The 27,269-nt window shown below is 35.4% G+C and overlaps 1 long non-coding RNA gene across 6 annotated transcripts in view; it reads right to left on the reverse strand.

Annotated features, from left to right (window-relative positions):
- The window catches only part of LOC144366185 (uncharacterized), an 86,796-nt gene that overhangs the window by 44,202 nt on the left and 15,325 nt on the right, over positions 1-27,269 (reverse strand). For 3 of the 6 annotated variants that reach the window (XR_013425116.1, XR_013425117.1, XR_013425118.1), the window contains exons 4-5: positions 25,824-25,932; positions 11,406-11,468 (exon numbers count right to left, since the gene is read on the reverse strand). This is a non-coding gene — a long non-coding RNA (uncharacterized LOC144366185). Of the gene's footprint in view, positions 1-11,118; positions 11,469-25,823; positions 25,933-27,269 lie in introns of those variants that run through there. The other 3 variants (XR_013425115.1, XR_013425114.1, XR_013425113.1) reach the window with 1 other exon arrangement.

Consider the following 27,269-nt stretch of genomic DNA (forward strand, 5'->3'; position numbering starts at 1 on the left):
TAGCCCTTTCTATTTTTTGTGTTTGAGGAAACCCCCCCCCCCCAAGAAGGAAAAAAAATGAAAAATAAATACATACATACATACATTCATACACAAATAAATAAATAAATAAATGGCAGAGTAAAGGAGTCCTGGAATACAGCTGGAGAAACATCTTTCCACAGCTTTTTATTCATTGTGGAAAGGTGATGAGGAACACATAGAACTATTTTTTTCTACTAGTAGTAATAGTTACCCTGAAGTAAAAGTCCAGCACCAAAGCTCACTCACACTGCAAATACTGGTGCATTCCCCAAAGGACTGTCACTCACCTGGGTCACACAGCCAAGTGCAGGGAAAGATGGAGAGTATTGACAAGGTAACCAAAGGTAACCAAACATCACACTTTGGCTTGGGCAATTTCAGGTCAAAACCTGCATAATAGATAACAATCCCTTTCTAGTCTCAAAATTGAGCTAGTTTCAAGAATGTCATATGATCACTTTAGCATTAAAATTTTCATTAAAATTCTACTTTGCCTATCTTTTTGTAAACCTAAATTTGTTTAATTAAAGCAAGCATATTTAGCTATTTTTTTCTATACTCAGCACATGTACAAAAGATTTTTGATTTACAAGACAGCAAATCTCCATCTATGGCATTTTATTCAAACCAAGTGAAAAGTGACTTCCCATGTGATGAATAAAAAACAGTCCCTAACAAGGAAAATAGTAACACACGCTTTGAAAGTGCATGGTCAAATTATAAAGAAAAATAGTTTGAGGCTACATGAACCAGAGGAGAGCAGACACATTTTTAGACATGTCACAACATTTACAGTGATTTTGGGTGAAAAGAGCAGTAAATTCCAATAGACTGAGAAAATTTGCAGCACAGCCGGCCTAAGGGAGAAAAAAAAATCTGTCTTCCACCAAAATCTTGGAAACTTCTGTTGTAAAAGTCGTCTTGAAATGTGAAGATGCTGTATATTTTCTTTAGAATTCTGCATTTATCTTTTGTTACTTTAGCATTCTCAAATAAGTATTTATTCTTTTGGGAGATTTCTGAGAGTAATGTGGGTTTATACAGGTGTCTTCAATAACCCTTCCTGCCATTGAGAATGAATATGGGGACTGGTTTCTGTCATTACTAAGTGTCATTCTTGCTTAAATGGAAGTATGGAAAGGTAAGGAGGGCCAAAGGAAGAACATCTTATTTTCAGTTGCTATCCGTTCTTGCTTTCTCAGTTCCCGTCTTTATAAGTAAATGTTCTACCTTAGGTTATTTCTGCTACATATTTCTTCTTTCATTTTTTTTAAATGATGTGTGCTTAGTCTCTTCCTTAAAACTCTGCTCCTATTCAGCTTCCTGCATAACTACCATATCCTTCCATTGTGATGGGGAGTAATCATGCCAGAGATGAGCACAGGAAACAAGGTTGGTCCAGTTTAAAAGGAAAAGTAAGTTTCATTTAGTGGGATTCTCCCCTTATCCACTTGGTTTTCTTTCTTATTTTTGCAGTGCTGAGGATTGAATCCAGGGCCCCATGCATAGTAGGTAACTGTGATACCACTTAGCTAAACCCACATCCCTTTTATTGCCCCATTTTAAAGCTCCAATGAACGCATTCACATATGTAAGTGCGTGCGCGCGCGCGCGCGCGCACACACACACACACACACACACACACACACACACACACACACATACACATGCACACAGCCCTAACTCTATGAAGATAAATATACCCAAATATACTAAACATGAGGGCTTCCCCTACAAGTGTCAACTACAGTGATTTTTGCCCATCCCCAAACATTTTTTTATCTATTTATTCTTTAATCTTAGGATGGCATTACATTCCTGGTGAGGAAAAGGAAGAATGATCAGATTTCTATATTTTCCACCTATTTATTTTCTTGGCTAACACTTGTGTTGTAGTGGGTTATAAGTTACACAAATATCTTCTTTTTGGGTACTTAGAAAGACCAGCCTCCGTCTTTTGGGTACTTAGTAAGACCAGCACTGAGCAGAGTTCCCTAGTGGATTTTCTCCCCTATCTACTTTATTTGGAAAGCATACGTTGCTTTATAAAGAATGATATTTTCTTCATGTGCTATCACTTTAAAAAATAGCAAACTTTCCTTAGTAATCCATTAGAAACCCTACTAATGATAGTTCCAAAGCCACAATCCTTGGTGAAGAAATGCAGGGCTATTGGAACTTTAAACCTATTCAAATATGGCTTTGTGCAAAACCAGTCTTCTCTAGATGTCTGAATATTGTTTTTACTTCTAGTTACTCATGGCTGGAGTGGATGCCTGCATTTAGAGCCATATTCACAAGTGGCAAACTTTTTTTTCATTTGCATATTCTTACTTATCAATAAAACATTAACAATCCCTATGTTTGTACATTTTATCATGGTTTGTAAAAATTTTCATGTACATTTGCTCATTTACATACTTTCAAAGGCGTTTTTCTGATATCACTTGGAAAATTTGTCATGTACTCAATTCTTTAATAAAATAGAAACCTGCAAGTACAGCAAAGATGAGGAAAGCAGTTCTCGGGGCTCTAAAGAACATGTTCTTTTCCCCAACTGTGGAGCCTGATTATGCCAAGGGCTTTGGACCTTTGCCCAGAGCAGGGCAACATGACCCTTATCAACCTTTGCAGTCAGAGTTGACCCTCACAAAATAAATATTAACTAAATAAATTCACTTTGGGCACTTTAATAAAAAGAAAAAAAAAAGCAGAATTGTGACCTCTCTCCCCAGCAACTTTCTTGTCCATGGAATAAAGAGTCTGCTCAGTGGACTTTGTGCAAGATGTTCTTTGCTGCCTCATATAAACTGGAGCAGGGAGAGAATTCAGGAGGAAAATAATAGAATCTTGACTTGGATGAATTTTTTTTTTTCCTTTTGCCCAGGGAGGACATCATCCCATGAGAGAAAGGGAATAATCAGGTGGAGTTCTTTGAACATATCAACAGCTTAATGAATGTAAACCAACAATCTCTCAGCTATGGGAGAGAGCACCAAAGGTCACCTGCTTTTTATGCACACTTCCCTGTAGGACTGCACTGAAACCTGTTCCTAAAAAATGGGAATAAGCTGAATTCTGAGCCGAAATCTGAATAGTTGAACTCAGATTCTAATTAAACTTATTAATTTTTGCTAACATCCAAAAGTTTTAAAAAATGACCTCTGTGATTACATATATAAATGTGGAAATTTTATTTTCTTGAAAAAGAACAAAATAGGAATATGCTTTCTTTAGTAACCAGCCTGAGCTGATCAGTTGTTAATGTTTCAAGACTACCAACAAATTATCAAGATTTAAGAGATTACAGTGTTCCCTAGCACCCAACAGTAGTGTTTGCTAGAGTTCCATGCACACAATAATAATTCTGAGCTCAAATTAACACACCTGCCCCCACTTCATCTTGAACATATTTTTATCCTTCATAAGGAATGATAATTTTCAGTATCATCCATTCTTGTAAATGAGAATATTCACTAAGCTTTCGTTTATATCATAAAGCCATATTTTCTTACAGTGTATTTTCCTGGGTATCAAGTCACAAAATGAACACTAAATGTATTTATGTTCTATAAGTCTACTTTTAATTTTGGCAATTTATATGAGAAGAATGTATGAAGTAAGTCCATAACTCAGAATAAAGTATCCCTTGGCCTTTGTACTCCAGCCTCAACTCTAGCTATTAATTTGGTCTTTCTAGAGATGGGAAAAGTTACATTTATAGAAATAAATGCTGTGAAGGTAAAAGAGAAAGAAAGCTGGATTCTATCTATGTTTCATTAAATAGTACTACCTTTAAATGCTTCATACATTGTTGTGACTTTTCAGTTTTAACATGTGAACTTATTGTCTCATCAAGATTCAATAAACAAAGTACAATATATAGTTTTAAGATGTCAAAATCAAAATAAGGTTCTGAAGTTTATGAGAAAAACAACAACAGCAATACAACAATACATTTCAGACCTCTTTACAATATAAATGACTGTCATTCTGAATATTTCTTTCCTCTCGGTCTCCTAGGACATTTATATAATTTCTGCAGTGTTACAATAGAATTACTCCTCTGAGAAATCTCATACTGTGAGAATGTACTGGAGTAATTGAGCTGGCAGATGGTCTTAATATAAGAAATATATTGATACAACAACCACTTACTTTCCTGACCGATGAAGCTGATAAAGGACAAGTAGAACAGAGAATGTATGAGAGGAAAGCATTCGGGCTGCTTAGACACATGCTGTGGGAGTTGGAGTCAAAATAATATAACCTACCTCATTCACTTTGATTAATTTTTTCCTCTGGTGGCATTATTTTATTCTCATCTCATTGTTCAATTCTTTATTTCACTAGGCCTAGTTATTTTCCATTCTTGTTGCTTTGAAGTAGCAAGACCCACATGTTCATGCTTAACGTAGACAGAGCACCTGTGAAGCCTCTTCTTCTTAAGTTTATGGGACCATGGCCTCTCATTCATCTGTAAGATCTGCCTCACCACTTGTTTTATTTATTTATTTATTTATTTATTTATTTATTTATTTATTTATTTATTTATCTATCTATCTATCTATCTATCTATCTATCTATCCATCTATCTACTACTTTATTTTCTGGGGAAATCTCTTGGTATCCAGCACACAGTAGATATCTAATGAATTTATGTAAAAAAAAATGGTGCCACTTATTTGTGTGAACCTTTCTTTATAACCTTTTTGTAAACTTAACTTCTTGTCCCACAGAACAGTACTTTTTCCCAGAAATTGCTTTGTGTTTTGTCAATTAGCTGTGCCATCCAAAACTGGCATGCAAATAACACAATTACAACTTAGTTACCTTAAATAATTATTCTCTTATAGAGAAATCATGGCTCTCAGCAAACTCTTTTAGTGACAGTAGAAATGTTTAGAAACTACAGACATGAAGCCAGAAATATTTGGATTTACATTCTAGCTCCCAGATTAATTAACTGTGCGATCATGAAGAAGTTACTCTGTGACACTCAGTGTTATTTGTAGAACTGTCCAGCTTTCAGGATATCTTAACCATTGCATAAATATGAGGAGGTCAGCATAGTGCCTGCAGCATAGAACATCTCACTCAAAGTTATCTATTATTGTTCTTAAATTTTATATGGTTGCACAGTATCTTAACCTGCTTTCTTAAGGGCAAGGAGTAAGTGATTTATAAAAATTATTATTTATTTAAGTTAAAAATGTATTGATGAGGGCTGGGGATGTGGCTCAAGCGGTAGCGCGCTCCCCTAGCATGCGTGCGGCCCGGGTTCGATCCTCAGCAGCACCACATACCAACAAAGATGTTGTGTCTAAGAAAAAATAATGTTAAAATTCTCTCTCTCTCTCTCTCTGTCCCCCTCTCTCACTCTCTCTTTTGAAAAAAAAAATGTATTGATGAAAACCAGTTTCTGCTAGACTAAAAAACAGGATTAAGCATTAGTTTAAATATACTAATCAGAACAGTAGAAGTTAGCAGTCAATAATGAAATACTTGATCTAAACTACTCTAATGCTTTTCCCAATTCTTTTGAGACAGTTGGTAATTTTTAGCAAATTCTAAAGTGTCAAGAGCAAGGAGCTTGTCCTTTTTCATGGAAAGGTAAAGCAGCACAGTCAGCTATGAATCAGGCTGACTTATCCTTTGTCCATTTGTTCAGTATTCAAATGTCAACAAAGACCCACAGGTTACAGAGCTGCCACCCAAGACATGAGAAGTGATTTTGATTGCCAATGCCAGAAAGAAGCTTTAAGCAGCTGTTTTATTATGATTCAACTGTCAGAATATTTGAACTTTGTTTATTCATTTGTTCTTTCTTAAGAAAGATTACTTAATATTTGCCACATGCTGTTACTGAAATCAATGCTGGGAATATGAAACCAGTATTTATCACCATGTAGTTTACAATCTAATCGAGCCTTCTTATCCTTTTGACACTCCAGGATTTTCTAAAAGTTACCAAGTTATCCCAAAAGAATTAGGAGAAGCATTAGTGCAACTTAGATCAGGTATTTCATCATTTACTGCAGTTATGATCACTTAAAGTTGGGCATGTTTAATAAAACAGTATGCTTGTATACATTTTAAAATCACAATTTAGATTCTCTTCCAATTAGATATATATGTTTTATGAAGATGAGAAATTTTTTTAAAGAGAGAGAGAGAGAGAGAGAGAGAGAGAGAGAGAGAGAGAATTTTTAATATTTTTTTTTTAGTTTTTGGCGGACACAACATCTTTGTTTGTATGAGGTGCTGAGGATGGAACCCAGGCCGCACGCATGCCAGGCGAGTGTGCTACCGCTTGAGCCACATCCCCAGCAAGATGAGAATTTTAATTTGGTAAAATTAAAGCATTTGCTGTTTGTATCATCTGGTTGGCAAATTACAGTGGTATATTTTGATTTCCATATCTCATTATTCCTACACTTTAAATCCATGTGTTTTGGGTGTAGCCTAGGGATGTTGCCATTTTTCTAAATTCCTTTGATATTAAAAAATCATTTTCTTCTAGAGTTAGTGATGAGTTCAGCATAGAAATATATTATTTAAGTCATTAAGTAATTTAATAAGTTGAAGGGAATAAACCCTCACACACTGAGGACTTAGGATATATTGTCTGTTAGTAATAGAAGTAATGGTAGTAGTGGTACTAATATCTAATATTTTAGTCAGTTTTTTTTTCTACTCCCAAAAGACGTGACAGGAACAATTATAAGGAGGAAATGTTTATTTGGAGGCTCACAGTTTCATAGGTCTCAGTCCTTATATTGCCAACTCCATTACTTAGGGCCTTAGGTGAGGAAAACTATCATGGTGGAAGTATAAGGCATAGAAAAGCAGCTGGGGACATGACACCAGGAAGCAGAGAGAGACTTCCTTCACCATGGAAAATATATACACCTCTAAGTTACACTCTGATGACCCACCTATTCCAGCTATACCCTACCTGCCTACCTATTACCACTTACTGAATCCCGACTAGGGACGAATAAGTTAAAACTTTCATAACCTGACCCTTTCACCTCTAAACTCTCCTGCATTGTTTTAAACATGAGCTTTTTGGGGACATCAAATATTGAAACCATTACACCTAATATACACTGAGGTCTTCCTATTGCATTCATTGTAGCAATAAATTGATGTCCTCGCATTACCTCCTTTAAGGTGAGGTTAACTCTTTTTATTTCTAGTTTGTACACTAGAAAATTGAGATTCAGAGAATTTATGTACATTTTCCAAGGCTCTGCAGTGCGTTGAGGGTGCTCTATAGTACAAACCAAATTTGGAGGAATCAAATTCCCTGAGGCCCCTGAACCACAGGTCCACTCCAGGAATAACACTGTATGCTGGTCAGCTTTCTATTACTTTAACAAATACCTGAAATAATCAACTTATAAAGTGGAAATGTGTATTTTAGCTCACAATTTGAGAGGTGTCAGTCCATGATCATGTCACCCCATTGCTTTTAGACCTGTGATGAGGCAACATGTGGCAGAGCCAGCTGCTCACCTCATGGCAGCTTTGGAAGCAAACAGAAGAGAGAAAGACTGGCTTCCAGCAATCTTCACTAAGCACACACACTCAATAATCTAAAATCTCCCATTAGGCCCCGCCTCTCAAATTCCCACTACCTTCTAATAGTACCATGTTGAGGACCAAGCTGTTAACACATGGGGCTTTGGAGTACAATCCTGATCCAAAGTATGCACCTATCCCCTTTTGGATCAGATTGCTGATGGCTTCAAGCAACATGTCAACAGGGATTTGGCACTAGTTGTGCAGTTCCAGGACGGTGCCAGCAATAACAATTTTCCACAAGCATCTGTTCCACCATACCTTCAACTATCAACAGACCCAATATCATAGGCCTTACATAGATTTTAAACTTGAATCACAAATCGATTCAAGGTAATATAATTACTCCAATTTTTAGACTACAAAATCAAAATTTAGAAGTTTAATTAATATTCTCCTGTGCCAGATTTCAAATATAGGCACTCAAACTTAGAACCTGTGCTCTTACCCATTGGACTAACCTGCAGCTTTGGGCAAAAAGCTAAAACCTAATACCACTTATCAGCAGATGAGCTTCCCAGTTTTTCAGAGTTCAGCAAACTTTCCCTTTCATTTCTACATACATATATCTAACTTAAGCTCAGATTAAGCAGGGCAAAGCTCATCTTCAATCTGATATTTGGTAGACCTGCTGCAGTGACCTGTTGGTCCCATCAGAATCACATCCTATCTCCATTTTTTTTTCCTTACCTCTTCACCTGACATTTTCAAATATCTTTTTAGAATTAAGCATTTTTCCTTATACAGAAATGTTTCTTTTTTTTCCTGTATCCCTATTTTCCTGTTTCCACAGAGATACAAACATATTAACTGATTTTTAAAGATTTTCTCCCTTTATTTTTACTGTAGACTACTATTGTCTGGAATTATTTCTTCTATCATTTAAAAGGAAAAGAGACTTGGTCAGTAATTGTTACCCAAAAACTTCAGTCAATCTTTTCCAGAAAGGATTTCAAAGTATTTGTATAGTATGGTTACTTTAAACTAAAACAATAGAGATTTTGAACAAAAAGAATAGGAGTTTTATTCATAATAGCTACTATTCCCTTTTCATTTTTTTTTAACTCTAGAATTTGCAGAACACATCCTTTAAAAGTTATGGTTCACACCTCATAGTGAACAGCAGATGTTGACAATGAATTTTAATCTATTTTATATTTGTTACAGATATATTTTAATCACAGCGGAAAAGTGAAAGTAATACACAGAGAGGTCTTAAACAAGAGCTTCAGAGGATTCTGCTATTTCTAGAACCTGAAAACAGCCTGAGTATTCAGCAGTTTCATTGTGACAACAGTGCCACCTAGTGATCATCTAGGATTATAAAAATTAAATTTTGGCTCCAATTCCTAAATCTATTCACATACAGGCTAAAATTAGACAACTTAAATATTGGTAAAACTGAATAAATTACATTTGTTGAAATAAAAAGGTAATTACAATTCTTATCATCATTTCAGTATAAAAAATATCAATTTCTCACTAATCCTAATGAAGGACAGAGAACTATTTATTTGAAATAGAAGTATAAAATGGCATAGCTGTTATTATTATTTTTTTAAAATATGAGACTTGTCAAGGTAATCTATTGTATCAAGATTTTTTTCTTTATTAATTGTGACTTAAGGAGATGATATATTTGTGAATTAGTAAAATATTTGAGTTGTAATTTTTAAAATACAGAGTCTTATGTGTAGTTAATAAGATATGCTGTCACAGAAGAATGCTTAATAAATATTCAAACATGACAGGAAACCTTTTGGATATGGGTTCTGGCATTTAAGGTGACTAAAAGTTATTTGTTTCATTATGTGTGTTAAATTCAGACAAGATTTTATACTTATTTTGTCAAAATAATACAAGTGTGTACTTTATTATAGCTTCTGTCTAAATTTTCAAATGTGTAGATTAAGATCAAAATGCATACTATCTGTATTAACTAAGACATTTAATCTATATTTTTGATATTTCTAAAATAATACCAAAAAAGACCTTTATAAATGTATTTAACTTGTAACAAATATATACATATAATACGGCATTTAAAGTTTGTTAATACAATTAGTATTTGTTTGAAAGGTAGCTAATCTATTATGAAAACAATCTCAAACTTACATTTAAATGATTTAGAATTATTTAACATTTTGATTTCCAAACACTTCAGATTGTTTTCCAAAATAACTTAGTTGTCCCTTTCCCAAAACATGTAGAACAATTTTACACTTTCTGTGAGCAAGAGTACGGATATATTTGTCTTTTATGTGATTGCTTGCTGCTTCATTGGGCATAAATTGCCTTGAGATTGGGAGAAAAGAATAAAGGTAAGCACTATACTCCTTTTTGTTCTCTTTGCATTAGTACATGCTCAACAAGAGTAGGCTTACATTTCCATTCTGTGATTCACTGAGTATTACTTTATATTTATTTATCTGAGAATCCATTCCCCTGTTTTTCTAGTTAATGAATGTTTTGTTATTTTATCTTGATCCCAAATACTTTATAAGTTCAATTTCCCCTGACATAATTTCTTAGTCTTATGCCTAGTTTATGGTTAGAGAAATTGAGAGATGCAGATGATGTCCATGATTGTGCTTGTGGCAGATGCTAAGCAACTAAGATAATATGTTTCTAACCTCATTGTCACTTGCTCACCTTCCTCAGAAGCATGCAGGCATCTGAAGCACTTCCTGGAAACCTTTAACTTTTTTGTAAGGGACTGAATGAATTACTGGTTGTATCCTTCTGTTTTCTCCTTCTTTTTGCCTGGAACATGAACTTGTTGGCTGTAATCTTACCAGCCATTTTATACTTGCTACAGAAGGACAAAGAAACTTTCAGAAATGCTAAACCTGGTGTCATTGAACTAGTGAATAAAATCCAGAAGTTGCCTATTTATGTGAATGTTATGTGAAAGAACACACCAAAAAAAATATATGTCATTATTCAATGAGCATTCTAATACTTTCATCTGAGAATTATTGCAAATGGTCTACAAGTAAATGTGCAGATAACAATAATTAAAGATTCTGACATGGTGATGGGCATAAGCCAGGAATAAAATCAATGACTGGTTTATGTTATGCAGGACTGTCATTTTGGAAGACATAGCCAGGAATTAGTTCATCAACAAGTACTTGAGTGACCATTTCATAGTAGATGATGATCTATGCTGAAGACTGCAATTAATGTAGGACATACAACCTTATACAAGTAGAACCCATAATATATGGAAAAATAAGTAGCTGACATAACAAAATACTGCTATATATGAAACAGGTAGATAGAAAATGTTTGCTTAAAGACAGGCCTGAAAGTGTGGATTAATGTCTTATTTTAGGTTTTATTTCTCTTAGTTTTGTTTAAAATATTTCTTATATTTTCTGCATACTAAAGATGTATATATGATGGCCAAAAGAGACATTATAGTTTTCTATCCAGTGGACCTGAGAAAGGAAAAAAGTAAAAAAAAAAATAGAAAGGAAACAAAAATATGAGCAAGCGAAATAATTGTACAGTTCTATAAATCACTAAACTTTATTTTTTAAAAAGTAGCTTAAATAAAAATCATGTCTCATTTGACTTAAAGTGTTATATACTTGGATTGATCTGATTTTCTTTTCTTACCAAGACAGAAGCAAATATTAGTCTTTGTATGGATATGGGAAAAATGAACTCTTCCTGATACACATAAGGTTGAATAATCTTCGCATTGCATGAGTTTTGTACTTGGTTTCTGCAGAGAAACACTACATCATAAACATCAGCCTCATCTATGAATGAATTACTGGCTGTACCTTTCTTTTTATCCTTCTTTTCCAATTGAACATCAACCCATAGCTTTAGCAGCCATTGTATACCTGTCACAGAAAGATAAAAATACATTAGAAATGTATTTTGTATTATCACTAAACTAGTGAATTAAGCCCAGGAAAGGTCTAGTCCAGATTTCCTGTTATGTGAAAGAAAAACACAACAAAAAATGAGTAAAAATAAATAAATAAATAAATAAGGATTATTTTGAGGTGATCCCAGTCCCCCATGATGCCTCTATGCCCTGGCTGTACTACAACTTCACCAGCTCTCAAGAGGGCAAACCACGTTAGTGACACAGGGCTGGAACTGAGGAACTCTGGGCCATTCAAACCCTTTTCTTCCTTTACCATTAATCTTCCCTCCTTAGATATATCTGTTTTACTCAGCTTTTTTTTTTTTGCTGCTGTGACTAAGGGACCCAACCAGAACAACTGTAAAGGAGGAAAGGTTTATTTAGGGGCTCAAAGTTTCAGAGGTCTTAGTCCACAGAAGGCCAGATCCATTCCTTGGGGCTCAAGGTGAGGCAGGATATCATGGCAAAAGAGCGTGGCAGAAGGGAGCAGCTCACAAGGTGATCAGGAAGCAGAGAGAGAGGTCTCCATGTTCCAGATACAAGTATATACCCAAAGCCACACCCCAGGTCCACAACCACTTCAGTCATCACTCAGTCAATCCCTGACAGGAGATTAATTCACTGATTGGGTTAAGATTCTCACAACCCAATCCTTTTTTTCTCTGAACCTTCTTGATTTGTCTCATACATGAGCTTCTGGGGGACACCTCACATGCAAACCATAAAAATATCTTTGACGGGTTAGATCCTTAAGACCATTTTATACCAGAATATAAAAGAGATGATGCACTGAATTAGAAGCATGGAAATGTATTATATTATGAAATATTTTTATCAGGCTAATTTTCCTTTTATGTTTTAAAAAGTGTTTTTTACATTTAATGTAGATGGAATACAATAACTAGTCCCAAAACCAGTATTTCATAGTAAGTTTTTAAGTGATTATAAAAACAAATTGGGATTGAAATATTTGAATTTTCACTTCCTTTGATAAGTGTTTCTTTCTTCCTTTATCTTTTTTTTTTTTTTTAAATAGGGTTCTTGCTGTGTTTTCCAGGTTGGAATCAAACTTGTGGTGCTCTAGCCTGAGCCTCCCAAGGAGATGGAATAACAGGCCTGATTTCAATACATATTTTTAAGTTTCTTTGTATACCAGACATTGTTGAAACTGCAAGGGATATGAAATGGACCCATGCAGGCTAACAGCTAGATCCTAATGGGCTGTATGTATGAGGAGTTAAAATATTAAACAGAATAGTCCCTAAGCAGGTAAATTGGAATAAATACCTAAAGATGTGGAGGGTGTGAGTCTTTGGATATCTGCAGAAACACTGAGTAGGAAGAAATAACAATTTAATAATAGAATCATGTGAGGCTTTATGGGCTGTTAATAGTATAAAATGGTATAAAAAATAATAAGGCAGTGTGGAGTTTCCTAAAAACAGAAGAAAAAAACTAAAAATAGAACTGCCATGCTATCCAGCAACCATAATGCTGCATATATACCCAATGAAAGTAAAATCAGCATGTTGAAGAGAAATCAGTGTCCCATTGCTTATTGTAGCACCCCTCACAAAAGCCAACATGTGGAATTGCCCACTCACTCACCCATGGATGAAATGTATATACATGGTGGAATATTATGTAGTCATAAAAGGATGGAATCCTCATTTTTGACAAAATGGTTGAATCTAAAGATCATTATGTTAAATGAAATAAGCCAGGCCCAGAGAAACAAGTACTGCATGATCTCACTCATGTGTGAAACTTGAAAAAGTAGATCTTATAGAAATTGAGAGTAGAATGACAGTTACCAGTACTGGGGTGCGTGTTGAGAGGGTAAGTTTTGAGGAGACATTGATCAATAGGATGATTAAGCTCTGATGTGTTGTTTCTCAGTATATTGAATACTGTGACACAGTATATAGTTAACAATAACATACGATATACCTCAAGATGGTAAGAAATAATTTTTAATGTATTCACTTCAAAGAAATGATAAAAGTTTAAGGTGATAGTTATACTAATTATCCTTATTTGATTATTAGCCAAACTATACATGAATCAAAACATAACACTGTGCTTCATAGATATGTACAAATAAGTGTCGATCAAAAGATTTTAAAATTAAAACTTAAAAAGGGGAAAATAAAGAATTTGCTCCCTTATAAAACAGCTGTATATTAATTGAGACCAAAAAAAAGTTGTTAGAGAGTTTTTGGTGGAGGAAAAACCTGATAAGATTGATTGATTTGAGAACAGATTGAAACAAAGCAATGCAGGAAGTAGGAAAACCAGTGGGATGCTCCTGGGATATTCCTGGTGAGAGATGATGGTGCCATGGATCAGAGTCACATGGACGGAGGTAGCAAGAAGCACTCGGGTTACAGATACATGGTGAATGTAGAGCCAGCAGGATGTGCTCTTGAACTAGGTGATGAAAGATCTGGCAAGAGTACTTGTCTGAGCAACTGGCAGGTTGGGGTTGGCATTACTGAGATCAACTGTGAAGACTGAAAAGCAGGTTCCTGGAAGGAGTTCTGGAGCTAATTTTGGGAATATTAAATGTGAGGTGCCTGTTGTCAATCTAAGTGGAGATGTTAAGTTGTCAGTTGTATGTAGTCAATGCACAGGGAGAGTTCAGGGTAGCTTTTTTTATATGTATATAAATTTTGGAATATATACATAGTACTTAAAATCATAATACTGCACTAAATCGCTAAGGTAGTTAATGACAAAGGAGAAAAATCTCCAAAATAGATCTGAGCCCTAATACACTCCAAAGTTGAAGAGGAAGGAGATGAGAAAGACAAGAAAGGACTAGCAAAAGTTACCAGAAGAAGTTAAGCCTGCTCCCTACATCTACTCCTGCTGGAGCAGCAGGACAATCATGATGCTTATTTGATAAAATAATTTAATTTTATGATAATAAATGAATATTTTCCTCAAAATAATTTTTCAGTCTGATAATGTTCTCTTTTTTATTCAATAAAAAGTTCATGTAGAACATTTGTTTCAATTTTACCATGACACTAATTTTAAATCGTGATTGTCTAAAATCCTCAAAACCTTCAATTGACAAGATAACTGGTTTTCAGATCATGAGAGTCAACTCTTAATATTGAAAGTGTTTCTTGACACTTGGATTATATTGAGAGATGTAGTCTCATCAGGGTTGACTTCCACTGAGCTTTTTTTTTTTTTTAGAAGTATTTTAATAGTATAACAATCATTCATATTGACTCTTACTGATTAGGTATATGGAACATGAAGACATGAAGATACTCAAACAATTCATCATGATTGTCTAAGAGCCTAACTATATAATGGAGCTTGTTCCCTTACCATATAAACATTTAGAAAAAAAAGTAGCTATTTTTACACTTGGACCTTGTTGCTTATGGACAAGTAAAATATTGTTTTGTGTTCTAGCCATCATTAAATGTTTGACAGATTTGGGAATGGGATATAACAAGATGTCCACAGCTATCCAAGGCAAGTTCTTTTTCTCGAACAAAATAGAAATCAGATACCAGTGTATGCTTTTCAAACTGGGTACTTGGTAAAACAAACTGGTAAGTGAATGACAGGAGCCTCCTATTTCTGTAATTGGGTCAGATTTGCAATATGCATTTTAAAAAGTTGCATCATTTTATAAAACATGACACTACACATTTTTTAGGGAAAAGAGAGAAAAATGCTTATCTTTGGAAATTATTATTTCTTTTAAGCCCTAAATTGCTTGATCTGATGCAAGGAGATAAACTAATCAAGTATTAGGAGCCACTTATTACTATCTCCATCAGATGTCACTTTAAGTAGAAGCTGAACATGACAAAATGAGATTCCATTTGGGGAAAAAGCAAACTTGCACATCTGGCATGTAGACAGTCGAGAAGAATACAATGCAGAAAGTGATATTGTCAAAGATCTTTGTTATAGCAAGGTGGACAGTTTATGGGATGATCTTGCAATCAGTCAAACATGAAATATTGAGTCTGAAAAGGCCAAAGTTATTTGGAGATGCAGATATAAAGCCATCAGGCTGTGGAATGGGAATATGGTATGTCCTCCTCTAATGAGAGAGAAATTCCACTTTCATTTTAAGAGCCATGTAGACAAATTGGGAAGTAGTCAGAAGAAATGTGATGCCATGATTAAGATAGTGATGAACAGTCATCCTGCACTAGTCCAGCAATCTAACTCAATGTAAAAATCTGAAGAAGCAATAGCACAGTATGAAAGTAACTGCTAAAAATGCATAAAATCTGGACAAAAGTCATTATAGAAAGTGGGGCAATATTTGAAAATTCATTGCTTTTCTAAATGGCAATGACATTGTGCATTTGTTTTACCAGAGAAATGGCACACTATGTAGCATATGATTCAGTTGAGAATATTTCTATGACCAGGAAACCAACTCTGCTTCCAAGAATGGTGAAGGGGAAGGCTGTTCCTGGTATATGGGTGGTAGTGCCCAGCACAATCTCACATTCAAAAAAGTATAAATAATAAGAAGAGAGTATAAATAATAATAACAAGAAACTGTAAATGATAATAACAACATAGCTTCACAAAGGTGCCATGCACTGTTTTAAATACTTTAATTTATTGAATCCTCATTGTGCTTGTATGAACTACTTATTGAGGTTATCCTCATTATATAGATGAAAGAACTGAGATACGTTAAGTTAGGAAGTGTCTGATCTGGGGTTACAGCCTGAGTGCCCTCATCACAGCCAGAGCATTCACCTCTAAGCCATGCTGCTCCATAAACTTGCATTCTTCTCATTCAGGAGAATTTTTTCCCTTATCCTCCAGTCCACACAAAATTTGTCCTCACCCTGAAGTTCTTGGAAGGCAATTATACTCCCTTTTCTTACTGTTAGGCTCACATAAGACAGAACAACTGGCAGGTCCAACATTAGAATGTGGCTCAGATTCACAGGGAATCTCCCCAGAGGAGCTGAGACTGGGCTAGGTCAAGAGTTATAAATTGGCTTTGAATAATTAAGAGAGAACCTTGGTGGGTTCAGTTACACAAAAACTAAATAATGGTCAGGTTAGTGGGGCTAAAACGTTGATGTTAGAAGAGATTTTAAATCCAGAATCTTCCATGTTTTCAGAAAGTTACTCAAACTTTTCATTGTCCCAAATTTCTCATCTATAATTTCAGGATGTAATGTTTTCTTGCCAAGTGATTGCTTAATGTTTCAATTGCTATTTATTAAAATAATTTTCTACTGTGCACATGCGGGGTACCATAGAAATAGAATCTATTAGTATTATAAGGGTGTAGGCTTGAAATTATCCCAGGCCTTTAGGAGCCACAGCTCATCAGAACACTGAGCAAAGCAGACAAAAAGTAGGTTAGAGATCCCGGACCAGGCCTGTAGGGAGGGAACATAGGATTGGAAGAACACAAACCACACTGGAAGGATCAGTGGAGATATGGATGTCTGAAATCGAGAAAGACAGAGACATGACCAGGATTGTGCCTAGAAATGTGAAATGGGACAAAGTCCCCTGCTAGCTATCACCTCTTTTAAAGTGGAAGAGATTAGATTATCTGGGCAGCACCACTGTTGTTTTAGATAAGTTTAAAAGGGTCTTGTTCCAGGAATTGGTTTACTTTATTTAAAACTAGCCAACATTACTCTATCATCACCTTAGAATTCCTGAAATAGCATACAGTTAAATCACAAGAGATAGCCAAGGGCTCTAATATTTTGATTTGCTTTTTAGAGTTGAGAATTTTATTTAACTACTAAGTGCATTAAAAAAAAATGGGTTAGTATATCTGCTCCAAAGGGAAGGTAGGAGCTGAGCACTGTGGTGCATATCTGTAATCCCAAGCACTTGGGAAGCTGAGGCAGAAGGATCACAAGTTTGAAGCCAGCCTGGGTAACTTAGTGAGACCCTGTCTCAAAACAAAAACAAAAAGCAAAAAACAAAAAAATCAAACAAACAAACAAACTTAAAAGGGAGAGGGATGTAGTTCAGTGTTATAATCCCATTGTGTTCAACCCACGGTACCAAAAAACAAACAAAAGGAACTGGGAAGATTGTGTGAGACAATATACAGAGCCAAATATCATCATCATTTTGCAGAAAATACACATTAAGAGTCCTTTAACTGCTTTCTGGATTTTTATTCTAATTGAAGCGGCATGGACTTGGGAGGGAGCAGAAAAGAAGTGGGAGAGATTTGAAACTTACTCAGTGTGTAAACTTAATACATACAGGGTCTTTTTAAAATTTATTTACTCCTTCCTAAGATGTAGGGTGGGGTGCTTGATTCCATTAATGGAGACAGGAGAGATCTAGGTTTCTTTGCTATGTTTTAAGTTTGTTTCAGTTCTTCATGGAAACACAACTGCTATGGCTTTGTTCCAAAATGTTTAGGGTATACCTGGCCACAGCTTGTTCTGACCTATGCAAATATATAGAAATGCTCTCTCTTTCTTTCATCACAAATTTTCCTCATTAGTTCATAATTTCCATCAACAATTTTTTTGTTAAACTAACACATAACTTTTTTGATGTTATATCCTCATCTTTCTGCCTCTCATTTCTCTTATCCCTTTTACAGCAAATCATTTGCAAAAATGTGTATATGTTCTCTGTTTCTTCTTTTGAATCCCATCTAGACTTTTCTTCACATCATTCCAATAATGTTAGTTTTATTTTTAATGCTCATCTTACTGGATCCATCAATAGCATTGAATAAAGATGATTGTTCCCTTTCCTTGAAATAGTCTGTGAACTAAGCATGCTCTCTATATAACATAGGAATGTATTTTTTGTTATGATTTTCTCCCCCTACCAGATTATGTATGGAATCCATGTCATATTCTTTTTTATCTGATTTTTGCCTTTTTGTTTTCCATTATTTTCCCCATACTATTCTATCAGGATGCCATGGGATTCAGTAAGCTCATAGTTGAAGAATAAATGAATGAATCACTCAAATTCTGTCTCAATCACTCAAGATAATTTCCAGGTATATTGAGCATGGGGAAGATTGGCCTACCTGCTTTTTGGACCCTAGTAGAATATAGATTTTGTTTTTAATAGTAGATATGTAATTTCTCATTGAAATTAGAAAATAAATTTTGTATTTTAAGGTTAAATAAATAACTATAAAAGAGCTTAAACTCATTTGGTGTAGTACATAAGTTACAGGAGCCAAAAAAAAAAGAAAGAAAAAAGAAAACCAAAACCATGTAAACCTTTTAAACACATTGGAAACTGATTCCAGCTTAGGAAAAAAAATCTAACAATTTTTGTGTGTACTAAATGGGAAAACCCTTTATGTCATATACATTTCATAGCCCATTTTGAATAGAAAAAGAAATATCATTGGAAAAGGGACTAATTAATTAACATGTTCATGTGGGTAACTTTGACCTTCTAGAAATGTTTGGTCTTCCCAGGCAAAGGGTAGACAAACACAGAGTGAATAAGGTATACTTGAAGAACCCACATAGAGGACTTACAAACACATTTGGAAACTTTTTCTCACAGTAAAATGGAAAACACAGTGAACATGACAAGAGAAGAGACTAGTTAGAACTCTCCTACAGCAAGAAGAAGTGATTATGGCCTGGACAAGAATGATGGCAGTGTAAGGTGAGAAAAGGACACGTTGGAAAGCAGATTAGGACACTTAAATTTTCAGGGCCTGGTATGGGAAAGCTTTGGGGGAGACTCATAATATCTGGGGATGTCTTCCCAGACCCTGGACCTGTGGAAGAGGTTTCCAGTGTGAGGACAACATAAGTTTTGTATGTGATACTGAGCTTGATGTGCTTTGGAAACATCCCACTGGCACTATTGAGCAGAGGACAATCATATTTTTGTGTTTCTGAAGATCAGGAAAATGAGGCTTGAATTGGTGTCTATTAGCATGTAACTTATTTTTAAAACTCTAATAGATGCTTTCTAAGAGCTCAGAATAGGAATTAAAATGGATTAGGGCTCATTTCTGAAGAAATCCAAAATTATAGAGATAAGTGGGAAAGAGAAATGTTGAATAAGATGAAGATGAAAAAATTACTTTGAGTTTAAATCATAGTTGTAGGTCTTTAGCAAGATCCATTTTCTGAAATGAATCGAATTGATATTGAGTTCCTCTTATTCCACTCATTCAATGCAGTGGAATAAGAGGAACTGTATGTAGAAAGCAATGAGTGGAATAAGAGGAACTGTATGTAGAAACCAATTATAGAATGCTTTAAGAAATGTGAAGAGGAGCTGGGCACGGTGGCTCATGCCTGTAATCCCAGTGGCTCAGGAGGCTGAGGCAGGAGGATTCAGAGTTCAAAGCCAACCTCAGCAAAAGTGAGGCACTAAGCAACTCAGTGAGACCCTGTCTCTAAATGAAATACAAAATAGAGCTGGGGATGTGGCTCAGTGGTCGAGTGCCCCAAAGTTCAATCCCCAGTACCCCCCAAAAAACGTGAAGAAGAGAACCAACCATTAAAAAGTAGCATGTGAAAAGATGCTAATGACAAAGGAGCTTTGCCTCCCTACATCTCATTCCTTCCTTCCTTCTTTCTTTTTTATTAACATGAAAGTGATTAAATTTTACACAACAGAAGGGGTACAGGTAATTGGTGAAATCTGATGGTGGAAGAATCTTAGAGAAGTTCCAGTGGAACTTCCAAGGGACAGGTAGCATGGTGAGACTGAGAGCAGTGAAGGAGGACAGAAGCAGGCACAGGAGGCTAATGGCTTTTATCCATGGTCTGTGATGGTAGATTTTCCTGAGTAACCTAATCTGTACAAAAACAGCCATCACATGGATAATTGCTACAGCAATTTTTCAAGCTCAAAAATAGTAAAAAAGTTTATGGAAAGGGAGGGAATAAAGATGGGGTGAACAGAGAATGAAGCTACTGAATGAAGATGGGGTGAACAGAGAATGAAGCTCTCTGCTAAGAGGTTGAACCATGAGATTAACCTGTTATCATGAACTCTGAAGGTCTCCTCCTTTGCTAATCTCCCAGCTCTTCTGTCCCCGTTCCGCATACTTCTTATCTTTCACACAGTATCTCTTATGCCTTCTCAGGGTATAAAGTATTTTAAATCCTATAAAGAAGAAAAAGTATTCCCTTGCAGTTGATCAAAACTCTTTCGAGATTAACCTGAAGAAGGAAGGAACATTTTCTTGATGTTATGATGGATACAACTGGTTTTCCTTGGTCTGACAGAATGTGAAGTGTAGAGGTGATGCTCTGTAGCCCACTTGGTGCATGTTAAGTCGGTTTTCCCTCAGCTCCATCTCACTGCTTCTAGTAGAAATAATATTTCAGACCACATTTATTCAAAAATAGAAAAAAAATTCAACATACCTTAATATGTTGACTACTCCACCTGTATCAACTCAGGTTGGTGGTTCCATATTTACAAAATTAATGTTGGCAATTGTGCATATGCCACACTGTGCCAGGCACTTAAATACTTTTGTTTTTTCTTATCCTCAAAACAGTCTAATGAGATGCATGTGTGATTCTAACTATATGAAAAGCCCACAATTTTTGTAGGATTAATAGGTTTGCTGAAGAATGAGGAAGAAGAGGAAGAGGAACATAAGGGGAGGCTTTCTGAAGACTGTTTAACTAGGATGCAGACTCAATCTCTGCAGACTTTGACTCTCAGAGGCACTTGCACAATGAAAGTAGTAGAAGCCTCCAGGCTGGTCTGCTGGACCTGTGGATTTTCTCTTCTCAGCAGAGAACCAAAGAGAAGAAACTTGAGAAGGAGACATTGAAGGAGATGCCATGGGAGAACAGGTTCTTCTATAGCAACTCACTCAGGAGTCCCTGCCTACATTAAAGAAGCCATTGACATCAGCATGGGTTTTAAAACACGCTATTGACTTCATGTCATGTTGTCTAAAACCATAACCCCAACTTCTGCCATCGGAGTTCACACACAGGAAATTTCAAGCTTGAAATCGGAATTCCTTTAAGGATTTTGAATTTGAATCACTCAGTGCCTGGGAAAAAAAGAACATCTCTCAAGTCCTCTCCTCAAACATAATAAAGTCACAATCACCTGTGTTTATTTCATTTATATTCTTTTGTTCCCTAAAAACTAAAGAGTGCATCCTTTAGATCCCAGGAGGAGCTGTCCTTTTAGAGAAAGAGATATAAAAATTTGACACTTTCTGGATTAACATTGGAAACACATATAATAGCTGAAAAATAGTGCTCTCGTTGAACACTGAGAGTTCCCTGTGTGCCAACAGAATCCTTCATTTGGTTTCTATGTCTGGTGGTTGAAAGTCTGAGCTTCACCAATTTAAAAACAAACACCTAATGTTGATTTTAACTGAATTTCAAAAATCACTCACCAACTTGAAAAAAGATAATTGCAATCTTCATACAGATGTTTCCATCACCTATTTATCATATTGATTCGTTCAATAAATACTTAAAACCTTCCATGCACCATACACCAGGCATGATGATGGGTTATAGAAATGAATGAATATTCAAGACTGCAGTCTAGTGGTAGCAATCCCATACAACATGGACCCCATGGCAGTAGTAGTACATCCAAGCTGCCTGGAGAGCAGAGTACTGGTCCCTAATCTAGCCAAGAATTGCAGGGAGATGAGAGTCTTAGAGGGATAAAGGACAACTTCCCAGTGATTGGAGTCAGGCACAAGTTTTGAAAATGAGTTAGCCAGACAAAAATGGGTGAAATAATCTTCGTATAAAGATAACATCAAACTTGAAAACATAGGTTAAGGTAAAGTGGATGGACTCTGGAATAAGACTTCTTCTATTTGAATTTTCATCTGTTTCTTAATAGCTGTGTGACCTAGGGCAAGTTAAATAGTATTTATGCCCTCAGTTTTTCTCATCTGCAAAATAGGGTAATAATAGCACCCTATTGCAAAGGGTTATTATTATGAGAACAACATAATATAGGTGAAGTTTGTAGAATAGACATCCTAAGCACTATATAAACATTTACTTACATTTTGCAGATGTAAGCAATTAACTAAAGCTTATTCAGGTTACTACAAAATTCTGCATGTCATCCAGAGTAGTGTCATAGGCTGGAAATGGTAGAAGTTGATATGGTCCAGAAATATATATACAAAAAACAAAGGCTTGCATTTGTTAATTCATTTAATGTTGTCTTCTATATTTATTTTTATAAATCTCTGCCAAATTGGTAAAATGAATAGATACTGTAGATTAGATTAGACAATTATTCTCTCTAGGTGCATGACTGACACATTTCCTATAGAGCTGCCATAATTAGAACAAACTCTGTCTCCCACAGACCCTGCATTGTAAGTGCTACATTCCTAGGGCTAAACATGTGTTTAGGGAGAAAGCAATGACAGAAAATTGTTTCTACACAGAAGTACCAAGTCTAGGCAGTGGTCTTATTTTTTTTTTTAAGAAGGCATAGTTATTCTTGCCTTATGTGTTGATTCCCAGAATGAGTAGAGATCCTGGATAATTCATGGGAGGTTTGTATTTGAGAAAGTAGCAATGTCTCTTCCTTTTCCATTTTAGTCAAATACAAAATGTTAAGTACTGTTCTCAACCCACATCATATCTATTTTTTTTAAAAAAAATAACTTCCCAAATAGTATGCTGTTGGAGTAATTTCTGTATCCACTGCCTACTGCTAGTCCATCCTGTCATTCCCTCTAATCCGTGCACTTTTCTAAAGCAGAGGTTCCATCTGGGGTCAGATCAGGATGGCTGATATTCAGTGGAACTAACCACATTTTTAACATGACTTACTCTCCTGGACTCAATCTCAAACTTCATTTTGGACATGAAAACCTAGATAGTGAATACAGTATTTGACTGAACTTAAAATTGATTCCTATTATGCTATGAAGACATTTTTTTCCCCTTTCACTTTCAGAAAATCAAAAAAGAAATTTAAGTTTTCACCTTTGCTAAATTCACTGCCCACTCTCCAGCAGTGGACTTCTTGTAGGAACATGGGCTCATTTTTACTAGATAATATGTTTGAATATGTAATTTTGCAAATATAAAGATGATGTACAATAGTTCCAGGCAGATATGATTCCAAAATATGACTTATTACTTACTACCTATACCAATGAGTATGTGATGTAACTAATTATTGCTTCTTTATCTGTAAAATTGGGCTGAAATTAATTACTTTATAGCATTGTTAAAATTACATATAATGCTATGTGAAAGCAACTAGCATATTGTCTACATATTTACAATGTACATTATTCATTTTTCAACTCATGTATTGATGAAAATAAAATAAATAAGTAATAATTTTTTTGGTCAAGGTTTTTTTTTTCTCATTAGAAATACCTAATAAGTAGATCTAATAAATAGATCATTTGTGTTTTGAAATATATTACTACTAATAACAATAAAACTAATAATGATGAAATGATTCTGGGCATTAATATTGTCCTCCAAGTACTATTTCTCCTAGTCACATAAAAAGTTTGCATTACTTGCCACCCTCATGGTTTAACAGGACCAAGTTGCTTCTGGACAATGACTTACAAACACAGGTGATGTGCGTTGTTTTGATCTGGGCTATTTAGATTTTGACTCAAGGCTCTCCCGCATTCCCTTTTCTCTGGCACATCAAATATCAACTTCCAGATTGTGACTTCTCTACTAGCCAAGACCCACAAATACCTTTGATGGATAGAGTGTCTCTACCCATGGAATTATAGCAGCAATGAGACACAACACATTTTTTTAAATGCCTGAGATATTGCCAATGACTGTTACATAGCATATAGCCTATCCTGACTGATAATGATTACAATCACAAGAGCAAAAGCAACATTTATAGAAGATTTATTATGTGTCAGCCTTGTTGTATAGATTTTTCTTATCTTCTCAACAATCCTATGACATTGATAGATTATTATATTTATTCTACTTTTACTGGTGAGGAAACAGCTACAGAGAGATGCCAAATAGTTTATCCAAGGCAACAAAAAATTATGAGTGGTACCACCAGAGTTGGAAGCCAGATATTCAGTTCTGCAGCCTGTGTTCTTAACCATTGAACTGCACTTCCTCTTGTGGAACTCACAAGTGCAATTTACTTAGAATCAGAGAGGTTTGCAGAGTCTAATGAATATCTGTATTCTCATTTCTATTAAGGTTTGGCTCCAAGGTCAGTGTACTTTGTACACTGGATTAAACTTTGTATTAAGAGAAAAAAGGATTAGGAGCCACCAAGAAACTGAGTTGCTTTTCCAGAGACAAGTATTATAAATTAGTGTACATTTTTAAATTTCTAAGGTTTTATAAATTCTTAAGTAATAAAGTGGCATTTTCTGCTTGATGATTTTATTGGCTTGGTTACAGACATGAACTTCCAACCCTTTGAGAAGATATAGTTGCCCCATTTGACACTATCTAACTGATTGTATGATTCATGAGTTTCATTATATTCTCTCACAAACTTGTTCACACTGATGTTCAGCTGTTCTATTTTTACCTCTTCCCTGCTTTTTGCTGTGGTGGTGGGTCCTTTGTTTGGTTCTGTTGTTGTGGAGGGAGGGGAAGGGCTCTGCCCACCTGTGCTGATGTCCTTAGGAGGCTACCCTGAGGTTCCTCTGTCACTACAGCCTCAGGCTTGCACTGGCATAATAGACAGTGCTGGTACAGGACCGAAGAAGCACTCCAATTCTCCTGTCAACTGTGTCTGAATTTCTTTTTTAAAACAGAAATCTCTGACAGATCTCACCATGGACCTCTGATTAGCCAGATGACATGTAGATAAGGTTTCAGGACCTACTACAGGGAATGAAATTGCAGAGTCTGTCACCAATCTTCTTTTCGTACTGCAACTTCTTCATTCAGATGTGTCAAGAGGGCAAATCTCTAACAAAGGCACTGCAGCGGGAACAATCGCAGAGCTCACCACACAGCAGCAGAGACTGGGTCGGAAATAGATGTGACAATGACAACAGCAGAGCTGTAACCACAGCCAGATCCCCTCCATGGCCACTAAAACATCATAGAAGCAGTGCACACCATGGTGGGAGCCCCCACCCCCTTCCCCAGTGGTCTAGATTCTGTTTTCCCATTAGGTAAAAACATTTTTCTAAATTTTCACAAATAGCTAAGGAGGGAAATCTATAGTCTGTACAGTCTTTTAAATGCACTACCTAGAAAGTTTATCTCTATAGACATCATTTAAACATTTATGCTTTTTATAATACATGAGAGATGAGGAAAATAAACCATTATGTTCTTTTGCTGGCTAAGGTTAAGTCTCACATTTAAATATTTCAAATCAGATGAAGCCTGAGCTTGTCCAGGTTTCTTACCAGACAATCCTTGCAAAATCTTCTCTCATTCCTCCTTACTGCTTTTTCTTCTCTCATCATAATGGAAAGTTATTATGCACAATTGTGACAAATCAGGTGTTTGACACTACTGCAGAGGAAAGAACAGGAGAGGATGGATTTTAATTATTACCAAATTTAGATTAGGTACAAGAAAATTGGGAGGAATTTTCTGTTATATGACATGGGAATCAGCTAACAGAGATTATAAAGTTTGCTTGGCTTGGAAGCATAGAATCACACACTTGGGGCCTGCAAGATCCTCTAGTCAACCGTCATATTTTTCTAGGTTAGGACAGTGGGGCCAGAGAGTTTAAGTGATTGGCCAATTAGTTACAGAAGCATGGAATAACATGGACTTTGTAGCCAGATGTCCTGACCTCAAGCATAGACTTTGTTATTCATTTGCAGCAGGACACGACCTCCTTGAGCTTTTTGTCTCCTCTAAAAAAATGTGCATGGTGATATTCTCCTTACAGAGGTTTCGAAAGAAGTAACCAGCATTGAGCATGAGCAATATTTCTAAAGGTCTCTCCATCAAACTGATTATAATGGTATAATAAGACTGTTTCTAGTTATACTGGTTGTCTAATAATTGTTATATGGAATAGCCTCAGGAACAGGGATATATTTTGCATGTTGAAAAAACTTTGTGCTCTTTATGCTTCAAAATCAGATATGTAGATTAAAATTTTTATGCAGTTTTTTCCTTTATTAACTTAAATATATTACTCCATTTTCTTCTAGGACAGAGCATTGTAGTCTAAAAAATCTTATAATCATCAAATTTTTATTCTTTTATTAGTATTTCTCTTTCTTATATCAAGGCAGACATCCCCCCCATTAAAACCAAGTAATTTTATCCTCATGGGTCTGCCTTACTGTTGATCATCCTGGCATGAAATTTCTGAAGTATGAATTTTCAAAATACTGTTCTTCCTTTTTTTTCAATAGCTATTTTTATATTGCATATTCTAGTATTGGTTCTGTTTCATGCTTAATTTTCTTCTTTGGACATTCTTTACTCATATGATGGACAGTATTTGCCTCTGTTCAATAGCTGACAACTTTTTCCCCACATTTTTTCTTTTGATTTCATTTTTTTGATATTCCTCCTTTTTATCTTATATGTCCTTCAGGTATTATCTGTTGTGTTTAGTTATTCTCTTGAGGCTTTTAATTTAGTAATTGTTTCTGAATTTTTTTCCTTATTCCTAATGTTTCCCACGTCACCACATCATTGAATATGTTTCGTGTATTTAGGGTCATGTGTTTATGTCATGCTCTTATTGTTTATAGGAATGCTGTCCTGCTCTTTATTGTCTTTTATATCTTGCAACAGCTAAGCAAGATATTTGACTCTATACTGTTTTGTTGTTAACTTTCATTTATTATTATTCTTACTATGCGTTCAGATGACTGGAGGAA

This window comes from Ictidomys tridecemlineatus, chromosome 8 (genome assembly GCF_052094955.1).
Source record: "Ictidomys tridecemlineatus isolate mIctTri1 chromosome 8, mIctTri1.hap1, whole genome shotgun sequence".
In the NCBI taxonomy this organism is placed as follows: Eukaryota; Metazoa; Chordata; class Mammalia; order Rodentia; family Sciuridae; genus Ictidomys; species Ictidomys tridecemlineatus.